The sequence below is a fragment of the Hyperoodon ampullatus genome (genome assembly GCF_949752795.1).
Source record: "Hyperoodon ampullatus genome assembly, chromosome: 6".
In the NCBI taxonomy this organism is placed as follows: Eukaryota; Metazoa; Chordata; class Mammalia; order Artiodactyla; family Ziphiidae; genus Hyperoodon; species Hyperoodon ampullatus.
Genome location: NC_136919.1, coordinates 41,991,717 through 42,007,581, shown reverse-complemented (window position 1 = coordinate 42,007,581; position 15,865 = coordinate 41,991,717).

Below are 15,865 nucleotides of genomic sequence, written 5' to 3'. Positions count from 1 at the left end.
ATCCATCTTTGATTGTGCTTTACCATCTTTGAAGCTGCAGGCTAGGCCCTACATTTATTACTGATGTTTATGGCAGTGCCCAGAGGCAGTTTGGTCACCTATACTGAGAGCTGGGGGTGGTTTCCTCACTAGCTACCTCTGAAACAAGCTCATCTGGAAAAAGGTGATAATTTTCTACTAAAGACTAATAGCCTGGTTTCATAAAAAGAAAGCTGAATTCTGCCTTTGAACATGACTTTGACTATCTTTCTTGTGAAATAATAATCTTGGCGTTTTTGTTCGAAGGAACTTTGAGTCGCTCCAGAGCCCAAGCATCTGATCCTCAAATGTTGATCCTGATGGAAGGCTTCTCTGAGGTTACAATGTATCTTGTTTGTCACAGCATCATAACCCTTCTCTGAATGTGCCCTGTAGTCTAACTCGTTGTTTACAGGTCTAGCTCCTCTGTCAGATTGCAAGAGGGACCATCTCTTCACGCCATTATCTTGCTATTCATTGGCAATGGTTTCATACCCTGAGACAATGGGGGAGGGGCTTACTCTGGATTGTGCCATAATTAGGGTTTGTGACTGGACAAATCTGGATTCAGATCCCATCTCCATTACTGACTAATTATATAATTTTGGCAAGGAACTAATTTCCCTAAGTCTCAGCTTTCTAATTAAGAGAGAAATAATTTCTACTTTAGAGATTGGTGTTAAGAGTATTTTGTCCATAGTAAATGCCAGAAAAATAATAGCTATTATTTAGTATGTCTATTATGATTAGTCGGTACACAATAGGGTTAGGGACAGTGTATAACTTTGTGATACCGTCTTTAGTTTCCATGAAGGAAGAAAATGGTTGTACCTTCTGAGGTTTCAGTTGGGGTATCCCACAATTGCCCTATAGGGTGAGATCTTGTCATACATCAACTTAATCTGTGTTATCTGATCATGTACTGAAGCTTTAGCATAACCAATCTCTATACCTTCCAACTGCAAACCACTCTTTGGAAGGAAAAAATGTGCCCTTGCCGACAGTTCTATGGCCATGAAACAGGAGACCTTGGTTCAGCTCTAGTGGTAGGTGGGGGGAGGTTGCTTTGGGATGTTGGACATTTAAAGGATCCCAGGATGAACAGAAATATCATCTGGAGAACAAATTTTCTGTCCTCCCACTGATTTGCTTGCCTTTCTTTTTCTTTTATTTTTTGTTTTTGGTGCAGGAGAGAGAATAAAAGGAATAAAGGAGAAAAGACCTAAAAAATGTGGATTCTCTTTGAAGGTCCCCAGAAGCAAATCCCCTAATTTCTGGGTTGGGATGGGATCACATTCCACTCATCAGTGGGCCATTGGTGCTCACTGGATAACAGCTGCTCAAGCGGGTAGAGTGAGGGTGAGGGGCAGGGGCAGGTGCTGTAAAAAGAAAACAATATTCTGCTGTTATAGCCTGGCCCCTGTCTCTACAGTTGGGAAAAATGCTAGGAAATTGGCTCCTAGGCTGCTCAATTTTACAGAATAAGAAAATTAAAAAAAAACAAAACCCTGAGAACTACAGAAGTCTGGAACATTTTCGAGTTTAAAAACCTTAAAGTTTAAAAACGTTTAAAGAAACTGTTATCAACTGTCACCACTGTTTAACAAAAGAAAGAAGAATTTTCATACCAAAAATGAAGTAAAAATATATCCTTGGAATAAAAGAAACTCCTTTGCAGAAAATGTAGTTTCAACCTTGTTCTTTTTTTCCTCTTTCTCCATCCATCCATCCACCCATCCATCCATCCAACCTTCTAGTTATTTAGTTATTGTATGTCTCCTTAAATATTTAAATGATACTATGCTGATTTTCCCTATTTCTCTGTGGATCTTTCATTATGAGCTAGGTCCAGTCCTCAGAAAAGGAGTTTAGAACCCTGCCTTGGAGGTTATCTACTACAAGATTTAGTTTAAAGATGAATATTCTCAAACACAGCAATTAAGTGACTAGACCCTTATGGTTGTACAGCTAGTGGCAGATCAGAGTTGGGGCCAGTCATCAGATTCCTGGTCTTAAAATCAAATGCTACTGCCTGTCTCATCATTATGTCATCAGCAAAGGGCACAGTCAGCATTCAGGTATCTGTTGCAATGGGGTTCTTATGCATTGGTCACCACCCAGAAACTCAGGGTGGCCGCTTCAGACACTGTCTTCTGTTACATCCCCAGTCCTGTCTTCACTGATCACGGTCCTTTTCCTGCTTGACCTCCCATGACATTGGCTCTGTGGGTTAAGTGTGCCCCCACATTGCCAGTGCCCAGTCCCAAGATGGGGGAGTCAGGCACTGCTTGCTGCTCCCTTTCCTCCATCCCTTGGAGATACCAAGTCTTCCCAATTCCATCTCTGAAATGACTCTTCTATCTTGTTATTCCTCCCTTGCCCCAAAGATCTCATTCAGTCCTTCATCATTTCCTCTTCAGAATTGTTGCAGCAGTCTCCTCATTGGTCCTCCTAGCTGCAGATTCTCTTTTTCTATTTATTCTCTGAAATAAAATATCAGAAACAAAGAGTAACAAGAAAATAATAACAGCAACAGTAAACTGTAATGACTCCAGTTGCTTCCACTAGCAAATTCTCTCCCTGCTCTCATCTCTGAGCACCATGTCTGAGCTTCACCCAGTTACTGGCCATTCCAGGCCATGTGCTTCTTAACCTTTGGTCATGCCATTCCTTTGACTTGGAATGCCCTTCCTCTCATTCTCTGTTTTAAAAGCTCCCACCCTCCCTTAATGCTCACTTCAAATGTCACTCCTAATGCCACTCCATTTCTCCCTTCTGCAGCAAAATTAGTTTCTCTCTCCTCTATGTCCCTATAACTCTTAGCCCACCTCTATCCTTGAGTGAATATCAGGGGATGTCATGGCTGGTTGTGTATTCCTCCTCCTCAATAAATTGTGAGCTCATTGAAGCAATGTTTGGGGCCTTCTCCATCACTGTATCCCTCCCAGCATCTAGTTCTGCACCTGGCTCCAAGTGAGCATTTGACTAAAATGTGAATGAAAAGAATGAGAGGTCTAACCTCATCTCTTTTAGGAAGTACAGAAACAGAACTGGGAGGATCTATAGGCTGGATTCAATGTCTGGATATTTAAGAATTGAGTGGGAAGAGATTTGAAGTGAGAAACTTGGTTGGGTATCGGGGGGAATGTTCCCAGGCTAGAGCTTTCTTTCTGGCGGTTAAAATATGGAAACTCTTCACTCTGGGAATGAAGCAACTTCTTGTCAGTGGGGTCAAAATATTCACACAGATTTATTATAGGTTGAAAGATTCTGAGACAATCCACTTTAATCCTACACCTGTCTGTAGGATTTGTATTAAATTAAAATTAATAATTAATAATGAATGAACTAGATTTTGATATCAAAAGACTTTGATTTTATTTTCAAACAAGTGTTAAAGAATAACTAAGAGTGAGACATTTTGATGCCATCTAACTGGGGTGACCATGCACACTGTGAAGAGATCCAGGGGACTTTGCACAGTTTCGGGAGGCAAGGTGGGAAAGTGGGTCTGTCTACCTCTGTAAATTATTCTTTTGTAATCTGACATCTTGAGCAGCTTTCGATATAATGCCCTTAAAAATCAAAGCCAAACACTCCAATGGAAAGTAGTAGAAGACCTGAGCTCTAGTATCTGATATCTAAGTGTGGTTGGGTCACTTAAATTCCATTAGCTTCAATACCCTCTGTAAAATGGGAATAATGACACAGCACATCCCTCACAGGATTATTCTGATAACATAATAAGATAACATATGAAACATAACTAGCTAGAACCTGCAACATAGTGGGTCCTCAATAAATATTATGTTAATTCCTTTTTAAAATAGATAAGACAACTTGGATAAAAGTTACAGGGAAACATCTGAAGGTCATAAGCAACCTTGGGTTGAGTTAAACAGCAATGTTGGCAGAAAGGACATGCTACTCTCCAGGCCTGGTCTGTAAAATCCTCCCTCATAAGATGGACTTCTCTTCCCCATCTGCCAGCCAGATAGAAAGGATCCAACAGAGGGGTCAGAGGCTGTAGAAGATGGCAAAGATGTGGACAGCCTCGGTCCCTGAGTCACTTTGTGGAAGGCAGCCTGCTGAACCGTTATGAGCGTGAGAAACAAATTTCTATCTTTTAAGCCACTGAGACGTGGGTTGGTTGGTTACAGCAGCTAGCCTACCCTGACCAAGGGAGTCCTGAAAATATCACTGTTCTGATGCTCTGCACTTACCAGACTCTTAACAGAATATTTATTTCCTGTTTTGATATTTGTGATCCAAAAAGGCAAGAAGAAGCTGGAGAAAGATGAGAGAAAATTAGTCACGTATTAGAAAAAAATGATGGCAAACTTGTCCTTACAGAGATTTAATTTAGAAAAAGGACTGAGGGCAACTTTGTTTTTTCAGCTTTAGAATACTGTATTTATTGTATTGTGTCTTTATTTAAATTTTGTGATAAAGCTATCAAAGCTTTTTCTCTTTTTCTTTAAATTTTTTAATATGAAGTATAGTTGAAGTACAATATTATATGTTACAGGTGTACAATATTGTACAGGTGTACAATACATTCACAATTTTTAAAGGTTATACTCCGTATATAGTTATTATAAAGTATTGGCTATATTCCCTATGTTGTACAAGAGGGCAACTTTATTATACAAGTCCCTTCCCATTCCAGTGTATGTAGACTTATATCTGGGCACCTGTTCTGAGTCTGTGTCAGTGGTTCTCAACTCTGGCTGCACATTAGAATCACCTGGAAGCTTTTAAAACTGTATCCCCAGACCAATTCAGCTGTAATCATAGTTCTAGAAGTGCATATGCATTTGAGAACCATTGATTTATGTAAATCACAGGCCACTTTTTATGACTTAGATGTTCAGAGTCATAATATCAAATAGACATTGGCTTGGAAAGCCAGACACACTAGAAAACTCCTTGGCAGAAGTGGATTGTAGAAAGGGTTTGGATTTGGGAGCCAAACGAACCTGGTTTGAAACCAGGTTTGCTTGGTTGATCACTAGCTGATGGCCTTGAGGGAGTTACTTCAATGCTTTTGACCCTCTGTTTCCTCATCTGTAAAATGGGGATTTGACAGTATAACCTACAGTGTTGTGAGGAGAAAAATGAGCTAACTTCTGTACAGCTGGAAATAGAGTAGATACTCAACAAGTGGTACTTATTATCATGCCCAGTGTTTATAAACAAAGAATGTCAAATTTACAAGCACCACATTAAAACTGCTGAAGAAAGATATCCTGAAAAGATTCTAGACAATAAGCAATGGTAAATTGTGATTAACTGAACAGTGTTCATCATGATTATTTTAGGATATATAAAGTACTGTTGACGTTATCTTTACAGAGTGTCTTATCTTTATTGCTTTAGTTTAATGGATATAAAAATGTTTATAAGGATCACTAGTGACACTGGTCTGCAAACCCTATTTTTCCACACACTCCTGACTTACTCAATTTGAGGACTAAATACTGCACTTTTTTTGCATAATGAAATAGTTTTTAAGATGAGGGTTAACCTAATCAGTCAGCTCTTGTAAAGCAGGTCTTTGAAATATATAGTGATAGACCCTGATGACGATCGGGAAGAGAAGGGAGACCCTGACCCTGTGTTCCAGAAGCTTACAGCCTCCGGGGACTGGTGTTGTTGTTGTTGATGCCCTGGTTGCTCTTTTGCTTAGTTTTATGTCATTACAAAAATAGCAGCCAAGGATGCAAATCAGTATGATCAGTGCCAAAAGAGAGGTGCAGAACGTAGGCATGGCAGATGTCAGAGAAAGACGTGTTCGTTTTCATTTTGATGATTGGAGAGATTTCCCAAAGGAAATAGCCCAGGATTCACATGGATCAGGGGATTAGGAAGATTCCACTCTTGGAAAACGAGTCGATGAAGGAATGGCCCATGCATGTCTGGAGGACAGAAGTAGAATCAGTTTGCCGGCAGTCTAGGGAGGGTTATCATGGGGGACACAGTAGGAGATGAGGCTAGTCAGGCCATGTGGGCCAGCTTGTCGAGGATACTGAATTCCAGACTTCTCGTTTGCTACATGCCACATCTTCACAGTCCATGCAAGGTCCTATATTGCTTCATTTCTTCCTTTTTATCCCCATTCTGTACTCCCATTCTGCCCCCTCACTCCAACCGTATACAATACATACAACTAAAATGTATTTTTACAAAACAGGACTGGTGATATTGTAGCAGGTACTTTAATTTCTGAAGATGGTATTGTATGTCTCATTCTGATTCATATTTTTTTCGCTCAGTAATACCATCTTAGGACCCATCAGTATTGCTACAGGCCCATCACAAATATCGCTTCCAAATGCTGGATAGTATCCTATGCTGTGCACCCACCACATTTTACCACCCACTGCCCCAGTGATGGATGCCTAACTTGGCTCTGCTTACTTGTCACAACCTTCTTACATGACCTGTGTGAGAACTTCTTTGAGATACATACTCAGGAAATTAATGGCTGGGTCATGAGTATGCAACTACTTCATTTAAGGCAATTGTGCTAGATTGCTTTCCAGGATGGCTGCACCAGCCCACTCAGCCTTCAGCAGGATATGGCACTCCTGTACTCTCACATCTCCACTAACACTTGGTGACATCCAGCCTTCTAATCGTTGCCAGTCTTACAGATGTTAAGTGATAAAATAGCGTTGTTTTATTTTGCCTTCACTGATCACTAATGAGTTTGGACATCTTCATATGCTTAATAGCCCTCTGGATTTCCTCTTCTGTAAACTATCTGTTCATATCCTTTCTCTGTTGTTTTTCAGGTTGCTGTCTTTTTCCAAAAACCAGTTCTTTGCATAATATAGGCTAGATCCTTGCTACTCAAAGTATGGCCTCTGGTTCAGCAGCATCAGCATTATGTATTAGATATGAAGAATCTCAGGTTCCACCCCAGACCTACCACATCACAACCTGCATTTTGACAGGATCCCCATGAGGATATGTACATTGAAGCTTGAGAAACACTGGTCTATATCTATGCCGTCCAATATGGTAGCCACCTGCCTATTTAATTTCATTCATTAAAATTAAATTTAAAAATAGTAATTTAAAAATTTAATTAATCTAAGTGTGCAGTTCTTCATTCACCCTAGCCACATTTGTCTATTGACTACTGCACTGGGCAGTGCAGATACAGAACATTGCCGTCACTGTAGAAAGTTCTGTTGAACAGCACTGGTAATTTAAAAAAAAAAAACCCTTGCCAGATTTTTACATTGGAAATCATTTGTTCAGTTTTTATTTTTTCCTCTCTAAGCTGTGGTGAGAAGCCTGAGGGGTGGGGGAGAAAATTAATGACAGTGGAGTTTGGTGTTTGTATGGAGGGCTCATGGGTTGGAGGGAAACAGCACTAGGTGTGAGGGGTCCTGGATGAGGAGTGTTTGCTCTATCCACCTTTATCAGGAGAGTGAAATTCTGGGATGGATGACTGAATGAAGCTGTGGAATCCCTACTTATAGGTAGAGTCAATGAGAAAGGGGACAGCAGGATGACGGGGGGAGCATATATTTTGAGCATGTCCTATGAGCTTGACTCTGTGCTAGGCAATCTATTCACCTGTTTCTTCTTTTCACAGCTCTGAGGGGTCACCAGCTATCCCCATCCCACCTATGAGACCACTGAGGCTCACAGGCCTTAAAACTGTGACTGGTTCCAAGTGCTATTCCTTTCCCACTGAACTATTAATTCTAGATATTTGGGAGATCATCTGAGGACATGGACGTGGACCTGATGATCACTCTAACTCCTTTCCATGTGTCTACATGAACACGCTCAGCTCAGAAAGAAATTTACTTGGGATGAGATAAAATTGCAGGGATCTAAGACTTTGAAAGTTTCATCAGCTGGCCAGCCCCTTTATAGCACTTCTCTCAAAGCTGCCCAGATGGAAGGCAAATTTAGTGTTCTATCATCACATGGCGCTGTCATTCTGGAAGTCCTTGGTGCTTCCACCAGGTCACTTCGTGTGGTAATGTGACCCTCCATAGGCCCCAGAAGGTGGTGGGTTTGAAAGCAGATGCATGTGAATTATGACACCAGACAATTAGAACCGTAGGGAGAGCTCCAAATCGCTATTTTTTTAAGTTCCTATAGGACATGATATAATGAAACTTATCCTAAAGATTGAATGCATATCCACAGGAAGGCTCCCTTTCTATTAGCAAGGCTTTAGCCACAAGATGGAAAATGTGCAGAAATCAAGAACCATGTGAGAATGAAATGAAGAACTTAAAAAGAAAGAAACCACTTGCTGGGTGAGAGCTCTTTGGGTAAGAATTTGCCAAAGAGAAGGAGGGGGATTCAGGGGTCTAATGGGAGATACTGAAATGTAGTTACTTAAAAAAATGATTTCTCTGCGAACTTTTACTTCTGAATCCACCTTGGCCACAAGTTTATAGGCAGCAGAATGAGCGACACACCTCAGTGAAGTTCACGTCTCCTAAGAGAATGGAGGGGAATTTTTTATCAGTGGAACCCTTTATCATCTCAATTCTGCCTTCTGACCCTTGTCATCATGCATACATGTTTTGTAATATTTACAACAGTCTCATGAAAATGTTGGAACCACATTTATGCTAAAGTATAAATGACTAATAAAATGTCAATAACTTGGCATAGTTTGTGTTAGAAACAGAGATCCAAGTTTGAGCTGAGTCTTATTCAGAACTGGACTAAAGTATTTATGAGCATATACTCTGTGCAAGCCTTGAGCTATGGTTTATAGGGGGAGGGGAAGCTGAGAAGGATAAATTGAGGTTCCCATTTCATAAGATTTCAGAGTGGTAAGGGGTGGTGGTGGTAGATAAGAATAAATTACTCCAGCAAGATAGAACATGTTAATGTAGATCCAAATGCTGTGAGTGATTGTTTGGACAAATAAATTCCAACTGGGAGGGTGGAAAGGGTAACTTGAGAGTAACTTAAAGGTTACTTAGGGTTTAAATATGCAGAATTTAAATATGTGTATGGTTAAAGCTATTCCAGGCAAAACGGAACAACTTGAATAACATTTATTAAAAGAAGGGGGCAAATGTGTGTGGAATAGGAAAGATGAGTAAGCTGCGTTACTAGCACGTAGAGGATAAGAGACAATGTAAAGAAAGACAGTGGCAGTAAGGTCAGGTAGGGATTAGGTAATTGAAGGCCATGAGTATCAAGCTGAAACTCTGTTTTGTATGCCACAGGGAACCACAATGAGTAGCTAAGCTGAGCGGGATGGATTCTCTTCCAAGGCACTTTCAGGTCTAAGGGTCAGTACATTAGGGAGGATTTTTTAGGGTGGAAACTGGGCATGTATTTCAGGATTTAGCCCTAAACTTATATTATATTAGGTATCTGCTATGCTAAATAATTTCTAGCATAGGGAGTTGGCACACAGACTATGTTCAACCCAAGGGGAAGAATTTCTCATGGTAGGACATGAAGACATACAAAGAGAGGAAAAAATACAGGATATGATGGAGTGAGATTTGTCAATTACAGAGCAGAGGGAAAGGTACTTTGTGAATTTAGGCACGAGGAAGTGTTGAGTCAAATGGGGAATCAACATGTCTCTGTGGGTCAGGGGAGAAACAGATATTCTTTCTTAATTTTGGATCCCTTTTCATTCCCCACAGAGTCCAAATACATATTCTTCAAGGTCTCTTTGTCTTTTCTTAAGAGAACAGTTGAAGGACAAGGTGAAAGTGACTGGGGAGGTTTCACGTGGGGAACAGCCAGATGGTTGCCACTGGGATATGCTGGTCATGCAGAATATTAAACAGTTCTCTTTCTTCTGTGGAAGCAGGACAGGTAAGTTTTACAGTCCCTGATTTGTACATGTGAAGGCTGAGGCACCAAGATATGGAAGACATGAAGCTATCTGTCTTCTCACTACTCTAGAACTATCTGGAGTCTCTAGAATTGTCATGGCATTTGTCCTTGGCTTTTCAAGATTGAATTACATCTTTCCAACAAGGAGGAGCTAAGGGCTGTCCTGTAGGAGATGATCCCAGTCTTTGTTCTTCTTCAATTGTTCTGGTCTAGGAGCATGTTACGTGTTGAATTGTGTCCCTGTCAAAAGATGCATTGAAGTCCTAACCCTTAGCGACTGTGAATGTGACTTCATTTAGTCAATAGGATCTTTGTGAACACAGCCAGCCTTCCTCTGCAGGTTCCACCCATCCAACCAACTGCGGATGAAAAAAATACTACGCCAGGTACTGTTGGTTGATCCAGATGTGGATCTGTGGATAAGGGAGACTGACTGTAAGGGACTTGAGCATCCTTGGATTTTGGTATCTGCGGGGGTCCTGGAACCAATCCCCCACAGATACCAAAGGATTACTGTATACTCAAGTTCAGACATGATCATGAGAATGTGCCCTAAACGACAATTACTGGTGTCCTTATGAAAAGGGGAAACTTGGATACAGAGACACACACACAGAGAAGATGATGCAGAGATTGGTGGCATGAAGGCAGCCATGTGATGACAGAGGCAGAGATTGGAATTATGCTACCATGAGCCAAGGAAAGCCCAGGGCTGGAAAAGGCAAGGAAGACTCTTACCCTATAAGGCTCTGGAGGAAACATGGCCCTGCCCACACCTTGAATTAATCTTCTAGCCTCCAGAACTGTGAGGTAACTAATTCATGTTGCTTTAAGCCATCCAGTTTGTGACGCTTTGTTATGACAGTCTTAGGAAACCAATAAAGAGCACCTGTCAGCTGTTTTTTGAAAAAGTCTTATAACTGAGTTGGGAATATAGCACATGGATAGAAAGCATATTCAATTATGTTTTTATTCTAAAGAACATCCAAATAGCTAACTGATCTCCAGAACTCTAGCTAACATCATCCTTTGAGTATAGGAAAGCACTGTCATGATATAGTTTGAAGGGTGTCAGAGGCCCCCTTTGCCCCCCACAACTTTCTTTCTTCATGTCCTACCATGAGAAATTCTTCCCCTTGGGTTGAACATAGTCCATGTGCCAACTCCCTTTTAAAATGCCACAGATTCTTGAGAGGGGCCACTCGTTAAAGAATTAATATCTTGTTCTGTGCTTCCTGGGGGAGGGTGGTAGAGAAAGAGCCCTTGAAAGTGAAAAAGGAGCCAGGAACTTGAGAGGGAACCTGGAACTGAAACTCTACCTTACTTTACCATATTGTCCTGAGCTATTCCTAAATGTTTTGGAGGAACTTCAGCTATGTCTTAATAATCTAATTACTGTAGAAATCCGAGAAATTTCCAATGCATATTTGGAAAGTAGTAAAGAAGGAACACAGTCATTGCAGGTCATCATGAGACTATTACCCTTCCCTTCTTGGTGTGCTTTTTTCCTTTGTGTGTGTGTGAAAAATAATTCTTTTCTTCTCATTCCCCAGAGAGATCCAAAGCAATGTTTCTTCCTAGCTAATGAGTTGTGTTTAGAGTTTAGACAAGTAACCCTAAGAGCTCTTGAGGATGGAGACATGGAGGCATTTGCTAGGGAGTTGGCTTAGGGTTCTATTTGTTGGGGTTCTTTTAAGGGTCAAGATAAATTTGTATGGAGATAAAAGGAACCCACTTGGCAGAGATGAGAAGATGCTTGTTTCTCCAGGGGATTTTCAGGCTGTTGACCAAATAACTACTCTTTCATCCCTTCCTAAAGGGAGTTTCTGACAGCAGTCCTCAAATCAAGTGTTTCCAAATATTTATTGAGTCCAGGTTTTACTCATAAAGTATTTCTAATCAGGAAATACAACTAGATATCACCCAAATTCAATTTTAGAAATAATTTCCATGCAGCTGAGTTCACATCTCAACTATTGACTTGCTCCATTGGCGGAAGAAGAAAGACTATGAAGTTATATATATATTTTTAATTGAGACTGTTTTGTCCACAGCATCTCATGATCAGGTCACCAGTCTTTGGAGTTAAGTTATTCATACAAATGAGTCAGTTTTCAGGTTAATAGCAGAGATAAGGAAGGAATGTTTCAGTCCAGAAAGAAAAATCAAAACATAGTACAGCATTAAGGAGGAGAAAAAGAAAATCTAAGAAAAAAAATTCAGCATGAAATTAAAGGAGAACCTGACTATGATCCCATTTCCCCATCTGAGCCTAGAAGATAAAAACGGTAATAAATTCATTCATCTACACCCACTTTAAATATCGGAGCCGATCAGCAGTTTCACTGATGTACAGCCAGACTTTGAAGTCTGTCTTAGCTCTCTGGAACTCGACCAGCCACTTTCCAGACCATGTAATGTATTGCAGATCTTTCCACATTATGCATTCCAGATGGCCACAGTAATTCTTTGTGTGTTTTCTCCTTTCTTATTTGGGTTACTGGGATAATTTGGGAATAAAGCATGCATGCTGCAAAGTGAAAATTGACATACAGTTACTGCCCTGTGCTGCTCAGATGATGATGGATATTAAAGAAACTGAAAGAGTTAAAAATATATGCAGTGAATGGAAAGGGGTGGAGAGAAAGGATGGAGGGAAGCTTCCTTAACTGTTGTTTTTGCTGCTTGCCAAGTGAAGGGTGCTGGCGGGTTATTGCTTCATGACTGTTTGGGGGAGTTACTAATCATTCTCCTTCCCGACACTCACTTGGCCAACGTGCAATCACCTTGACCTTGAAGTTAGGTGACCATATGATTTATCCACAAACTGGGATAAGTCTGAGAGTGAAAGAGGTGCTATTAACAATTACACCTGGGGAATGGGTTTAAATCCCCTTTACAAATAAGGACATGTGTTCATGCAACGTTGAAAAGTAACTTCTAGCAGGATGCTGAGCTGTTCAAATCCTGGTTGTATTTAATTCAGCGCTTGTTCAGTGCAAAGAGGCCGCCAAGTGGCTGTTGACCCTTGGGCTTGTGGTAACTGGACTCTCTATTTCCACACACAAAGTCAACACATGCACTTAATAGGCAAAAAGTGTTTGGTCACCAGACGGGCTGTTTTGCCTCGGCAGCACTCGGCAGCACTCACCCCGCTCAGGCCAGCTTGCCCAAAGCTGATTTATGTGGCATCCTAGGGCTGTGACTGGGTGTGCTTTTGGGTTGCTTTATTGTTCCTATTCAGACTGTGAGAGTATTCTGTGAATGAAGTGAAATAATGGCATGTAGCCCTTTCTAGCAAAGGAGACAGTCTTTTAAAAAAAATAATTTTAAGGCTGAATTTAAAGCACAATGCTGCATGTGCTTTAACCGCTGCTGTTTTTCTACTCGAGTTCCCCTTTGGTGTATTGCCCTAACAGTCATTCTCAAACTTTGCTCTCTACCGCAATCATCTGTAAATCTTATTAAAATGTAGATGCCAGAGCCCCATCCCTGGAGATTCTGACTGAATAGATCTCATGAACATCTGGAAGAATCTATAGGAGGCAAAAATCCTATAGAAATCAAGGCCCCTGAAATCGTATTTCTCATTTGCTCATAAGGTTCTCCATCCTGTCCATGAAAACATAGTTCTGGAAAACTTGCCAGCTTTCCAGTTTCAAAGCAGGGAATGATTCCCCCTCCAAATCATCTGAAAGCAATGACTCTCATCTGGTGAAGAAAGATGGATTTTATTTTGTGAGACACCAAACAAACTATTGCAGGCATCTTGCTGTTTTTCCAAGCGGTCCTCATTTTCTGCCCTGGTGGTGAGGCCTGTGCACACAAGGGCAGTTTTCTTTGCGATGAGGCAGGAAGCTGAGGAGTGTCTTCTCCCACGGGAGCTGCTGCTTGCGTTTAACAGACGCAAGAGGCTCTCAGATTTGGAGGAGGCAACTGGAATCCTGGACTTGGAGCCAAGCCCCCAAATATTCTAGGGTAGCACAACAGAAAAAGCATGTGTATTTGTGCCTGTGTTTTCCTGCTCCAGTATAGACATGGACAGATAATTCTCATAGAAATGTTTCATTTTTCTGGAACCTTCTGGAAAATCCCACCTTTGTTTATTTGCACAAAGACCGCCATGTGATTCAGATGCACAACCAGTCAGGAAAACGCACTGCCATGTAAAACAGGATCTTCTGAATATTTTTTTTGTCTTTTTTTTTGACTATAACAATATTACATTTTTTAACACTTGGAAAAAAACAGAAAAGAATGAGAAGAAAAGCAAACCATCCAAAGCCACACTTTTCAGGGAAAGTGAATGCTAATATTTTGGAGTATTGCCTTCTGAGTTTTGTACCTTCTTCGTACATGTGTCATGACATGGAAATAGTAATTAGTATACTGTTTGATAATCAGGTTTTAACTTGATGTATTTTGAGAACTGCTTCACACTGTTAAATATTATTCAAGCACAAGATTTTTAGTTTTTTATTTTGTGGCTTCCCTAGAAAGATAGATTAAAAAAAAAAAACCTGCCTGTCGTCTGACATTTACATGGCTTCCTTTTAAAAAATGTTTGTATATTCTTGCAGTGAATACCCTTGTATTAATATTTCTATTTTACATTATTGATTAATGTGTGGAATGTCCATTGGTACATATTGCCAATCTGGAACCTGGGCAGTCTAGCTCTACCAATGGCCATAGTTGATTGGCTTCCATGCAGACAAACTCTTGGACAAGCTCTTTGACTCTGTAGCGGGAGCCACAATACCTCACCCAATTCCCTGGAAGGGTTGAGAACTCACTAATCTATGCCAACCTTTCTGACTCTGGCCCTTCTTCCAGTTTTGCTCTAATGGCAGGAGCCATGAATTCTAGGATTTGAAGAATGGGGTTTGTGGTGGATGGGATTTTTCTTGGTTTCTTAGTAGTTGTCACCATCATTACCTATGTTCCCTTCGTAGGGGAATAACATAGACAAGAAAGACATCATGCAAATTAGAAGCAAAAGAGCTTTTTCTCATTGACATCTTCCTATGAATCTACAACATACAGTACAGGAAGCAAGTCTAATGCAGGGAAGTGACTATTTAGTGTCTTCTTAACCTCTGTGGTCTGGACCTCCTACTTATATCTTTAATCTGTCTCTTGTCACTTTCAATCTGCAGGTTCCAGTCTCAGTGTCTCAGGTACACTCCCCTGCTAGTGAGTTCTCCCTCCCGCCTCCTGTTTTCTCTGCCAAGACCACTCCCCATCCCCTCCTCTCCTCCTCTTGGGTGAACTTCTGCTTGCCTTCAAGGTTTCAGCTTAAGCGAACTTCAAGCCAGGTCAGTGCAGACAAAATGGGGCCTTGAACTTTGAGGAAGCCCCTCCCATAACATTAGAGGACATAGGTACTTTAAATTTTTGTGAACTTGGTAGGTGGAAACTGAAAGCAATCTTTTGTTAAAAATTGCAGATGTAGGGTTTCCCTGGTGGCGCAGTGGTTGAGAGTCCGCCTGCCGATGCAGGGGACATGGGTTCGTGCCCCGGTCTGGGAGGATCCCACATGCCGCGGAGTGGCTGGGCCCGTGAGCCATGGCCGCTGAGCCTGCACGTCTGGAGCCTTCGCTCTGCAATGGGAGAGGCCACAACAGTGAGAAGCCCACATACCGCAAAAAAAAAAAAAAAAAACTGCAGATGTTGTTATTGAAGGAGATAGAGACAAATGCTTCTTGAGGGGAGACTGTCCTTTTGTCCAGGAAAAACCACGCTGAGGGGACACTGGGTAGATGTGTGTAGAACCAGGATCTGCACATGCTGTAAAGATGTTGTTCTAAGATGCTCACACTGCTTCATGAGTGAGAAAGAAAAAGGTATTTCTATGAAGGAGTCAGGGAAGCATCTCTGTACGCTACCTTTATTTTTAGGCTGCTTTTCGAGAAGTATCACAATGAGTAAGATGTCATTGTCTCACCTTGACCTTGGAGCTGAGTCAGGGCCTCCGTGTTTGGAGAAGAGAGACTAGGAA